Raw genomic sequence first — 5,000 nt, forward strand, 5'->3', positions numbered from 1 at the left:
GCTTTCTCCCCTACAACTAACAATCTCTTACTCTTGTCTTTGCTGCTCTGTTCAGCTCTTCCTACTTTCCTACTGACTGTTTCCCACTCACCTAGTCAAGTTTTATTCAACATTTGTTCTTTTCATCTAGACTTTAAATTTATTTACTCTTCACCATCTATTCATATGCTTTCAGTTTGAATGAAAGTGAGCAAGTGATTTCTAGCATGCTAGCCGTGTTAATGAATGATAGCGACCATGCAAAGTTTGCTCCAGTCGAAGAATAGCTTGTTTCTCTATGAATGGGACTGTTGTGTAAACTTCTCCTTTGAAACTGCTTTATCCTCTTTACTCTTTATCCTCTTTAATTTTGTCTATATGATTAATGTGTGGGATTTTAGCTTGTTCTTATGAAATGGGGGTTTGACTCCTGTACTTATGTTGCTTTTTTCTAAAGCCTACAAACATTTGCAATATCTGCCACAAGCTCTCCCATTTTCTCCAAACTACTAAATTTGAACTTTTTTTGGACAAACCATTTTGAGCCTTTGCTTTTATTTCTTTTAACTATATGCTTTGAGAACTAATAATTTTCCCCCAATATCTGATTCTGACTATTGTGCTAGTAGGTCATTAAGGCTTGAACCTTATGAAAACTTCATTTAGACTGATTTGCTAGCCTAAGCTCAATCGGTTTTGTCCGATCTAATCCACAAACTGAGCAGGAGTCACACCCGACTCCACCTGTTTAATCGGTCGATCTTGACTTTCAGTAGACTCGGGTGTGGCTTCTGCTTGGTCAGAATGAAAACCTGCACCTGAGTTCTGAGTCCTGAGTTCCTGAATACTAGATGTTCATACTAAATTACTACAGTCTTTCACTTATCCCAGTATTTTTTAGATAGTTTATTAGGGGACAGTGCATTTTCCCAGATGTTTTTTCCCCAGCAAGTTTTTTAGTGTCATGTTTTGCATTCCAATTCACATCTCTAGCTCAGTTCTCTCCTCCTGATATCTTTTGCAGTCTAACAGAATGTGTTTTACCGTCTCTTGTGTATTGCAGTGTGTGCAGAGTCCAGTGGGGTGTTTACCTATTCTGTGTAATGTTAGATTTAAGCCAGCATGAACTATTCTAAGACACATAATTATCATCTCTTCCTTTGGGTTCCTGCCTTGCCTCATACATATGTCCCGGTATTCCTGCCGTATTTTATGTGTCCCTTTATAATGGTTTTAACATCTGCTCTACTTAATGGTACTTGTATATCAACTGTTTCATGCTTTATCGATCTTTTTGCCAGTACATCTACAGTTTCATTTTCTTCCACCCCTACATGTTCAGGAACCCAAAAGAAGGAAACATTCAGCTCCCTACCATGGAGTATGAGAAGCAGATAAAATATTTGTTAACCAATGTCTTGTCTACATGATGTTTTCCCAGACTATATATTTGATAGTGCAGATAGACTGTCAGAAGCTATATCGACATCTTAGTTCTGATTATTTTTTTCCGAGCGCTGCAGTGACAATAGGACTCCTGATAGTTCTACGGTGTACTGATAAATGATCAGTCGCTCTTTTTTTGACTGCTACTTCACGAGGAATGAACAAAGCCACACTGCGGCCAGTCTTGAGCCATCTGTATATACAAGTCATTTATTCTGATAATGGTCCATATATTTTTGAAGTATTATCCACTGTGGTGCTATTTTAGATTCCTCTTTTAATATTTGTTGTAATCTTGTATCTACAGATGGTTTTATGAATTTCCAGGGTGGTACAGTTCACCTCTATGGGGCTTTCTTGTAGCTGGCTGAGGCCTGCATTTTGTGCCTATACATTTCTTACCCATCCCAAACTCTTAAAGAAGTTAGTCCTATAAAACTCTGAGCATTCTTGGTGTACACCCTGCTATACCCTCATAGATTTATCCAATATAAATCACAGCATCTCTCCTGTCTCGACCTGTAACGCAGTCACTGGTGATGATTTAAATGCTCTAGTACAGATCCAGAGTTCTTGCGCCTGTTCCACGTCAAGCTTTTTAAGATTTTTAAGATACATTAGGCGACCGTAATCAAAGACAACTCTTGTAAGAGCCTGATAGATATTTATGAGCGATGCCCTACTTGCTCCCCGGTCTCAGAACATTATTCATCTTTTTACATTTGTTCTTAATTTTATCAATATGCTGACCCAGGTAAACTTCTAATCAAAAAGCTCTCCTAAAAATCTCACAGCCTTGACCTGTTCAAGATCTTGCCTGTGCAGTTTCAATGGTGCTGTTTTATGACGTTTAGAAAAACATATACCTTGTGATTTTGAAATTGATAGTTTAAAACCCTATTCATTTGCCCACTGTTCTACTTTCCCTATTGCGTATTGCATTTTCTTTCTTACATATTCTATATCCCGACCCCTAACCTCGTCAGCTGCATAAAGCGACTTACCTATATTTTTACCTGATAAAATGTCTTTAATCATAATATTAAACAGTATTGGGCTACATACACTGCCTTGTGGGGTAAAATTTTCTGCTGCATATCTATTTGAGTACTCTGCACCTACTCTAACTTCTATTGGCCTTCTGTTCAGGAAGTCTAATACCCAATTATATATATATCTTTCCGTTTATTCCTAATTCGTCAAGTTTAATAAGAAGTCCATCCTTCCCAAGGGTATCGTACATCTTTTCGACATTGAAAAATACAGAGGTGACACTTTCTTTGTTAGTTTGAGCTTTCCTAACTTCTGGGTCTAGGCATAAAATGGATTCTACCATTCTCCCCCTCCCTTTACAAAATACTGACTGATACGGTGAGAGAAGAACTTTACTTTCTATATAGTGATCTAATCTATCTGTTATCATCCTCTCCGTAGTTTTCCCTGTGACGTTAACACTGTGGGTCTGTAACTTGACGGATCTGACTGTATTTGCCGGGTTTGAGTATTGGAACCGTTTCCGTGTTAGTGGGATTTTTCCTGTATTCCATACCATATTGAACAGTCTTAATAATACATCAAGCATGATGTCTCTCATGTGGCCTAACATGCTATAGCATGTACTGTATTTCCCTGATGTCGTTTGCCGTGCGTTTGATATAACTCTTTTGAACTCAAATAGAGTAAATGGCAAGTCCTTCTTTCTACTATCCCTGGATTTTGGGCAAGTGTCTGATCTCTACACTGCTTGGCTGTTGAGGATAGGTTTTCAGTACTGTGGAGCTTCACAAAAGTTTTTACCAAATGTTGTTTTTTTTTCTGCATTGCTAATTGCATTTTTATTGTTGCTATTTAACACTGGTATTTACACACCGTTTCTTATTCCACTCATTTTCCTAATTGTTCTCCATATGTCCGATAGCTGGGTTTCTCTTCCAATTTTATTGCAGAATTGTCTCCAATATACACGTTTTGCTGATCTGATTGTTTTCTTACCTACTGCTTGCGCCATTTTATAGTTAATCAAAGTTTCCTGTGTACGGTGAGCTTCGAGTTTCCTAAAAGCTTTATTTCTCTTTTTAATTGCTACAGTACAGCTCTCATCCCACCGTGGCACGCTCTTTCTTCGTTTACTTCCTATCTTTTTTGACATTGTTTCTTCATCTGGTCGTATAATGGCCGTGGTCACTTTTCCGTTCGTTTCTTCGACATCTGTTATATCCTTATTCGCTAATCCCACACATTTCAGTCCGCTCTACGTTTGGAACATCTGCTGGTCGGCTTTCTCTAACTTCCACCTTGGCGTTCTCGCTACCTACTGTCGAATGGTCTAAACCCTCCCATGCGTTGATTCCTGCAATTTCAGTTGACGTTATTGTCAGATCGATAGCGCTTTCTGCATTATGTGAACTACAACACCACGTGTCCTTCCCGTCATTAACACATACCAAATTTTTATCATCTATAAATTCCTCGATCACTGATTAATTTATATCTGTATTCTTACTCCCCTGTATTGTGCTGTGTGTGTGAGTTAAAATCCCCACACCGTACTAATTTCCCTCACGTCAACCCACATACTGCATTTGGTGTATCGGTGCTCTGTCTATTACGGGGATTGTAAAAGTTGAATATCGTTATACTGTCTTTTCCTGTCCGTAGTTTGACTACCACAGATTCGTGTTCTTTCCCTTTATTGATTATATCTCACATCATTTCTTATAAAAGTTTCTACCCCCTCCACCTTTCCCCTTTCCCCAATCATTTCTGATTGTACACTGCAAATTTTAGTGTTATTTTTACACTCACAGTGTTAAAATTAACACTTATCAAGAGTTTATATAGGTCCACACTAAATAGAGTTCAATTTACACTTTCAGTATTGTTTTTTTCCTACACTCTCATAGCGTTGAACAAGCACTGTAAGTGTTCCCTGTTAGCACAATTGGTGTAGTTTTTTTACTCTTCACAGGCTCCATTTACACTAAGAAAGTGTTGAATCTACAGTAAATGTGTCAATAGCTCAACCTAATGGAGTTATTTTCAACACTAGTGTAATTAAATGTGATCTACACCCTGTCTGCCTAAAAATGCAGACCTTTAAAATGTGTGTACTCGTCAATAAAAGAACAGCTAACACATCAGTTGCTGTATAAGGTTGAACTTTTATTGACAACACAGTATCTTAGATGTAGCAAACCAGCATGAATTGAGGTGCAATATATTCACCTCATAGTGAATATATTCATCTGACCCATTTGGACCCTGTAGATCAAAAGGCATGTAGAACTTCAAACTCCGGGCTTTTACAAGTTCACCCAAGTCACATACTGTCGGCTACAGCCACGCTGCGCACATAATAACCTAAACTTTAACGAAGGATAGAAACTGTACGTGACTCTCGTGGCTTTGCATGCATCTCATTTGTAAGTCGCTTTGGATAAAAGCGTCTGCTAAGTGAATAAATGTAAATGTACTAACATTTAACCAAGTTCAAAAGCTTTGCATGCAATTCCTTTACTCTGGGAGACTCACTGTTAAGACCAACATCAATGTTGTAGATCGTAGTCTGCAGGAAG

The sequence above is a fragment of the Ictalurus punctatus genome, unplaced genomic scaffold (assembly GCF_001660625.3).
Source record: "Ictalurus punctatus breed USDA103 unplaced genomic scaffold, Coco_2.0 Super-Scaffold_100060, whole genome shotgun sequence".
NCBI classification, from domain to species: domain Eukaryota; kingdom Metazoa; phylum Chordata; class Actinopteri; order Siluriformes; family Ictaluridae; genus Ictalurus; species Ictalurus punctatus.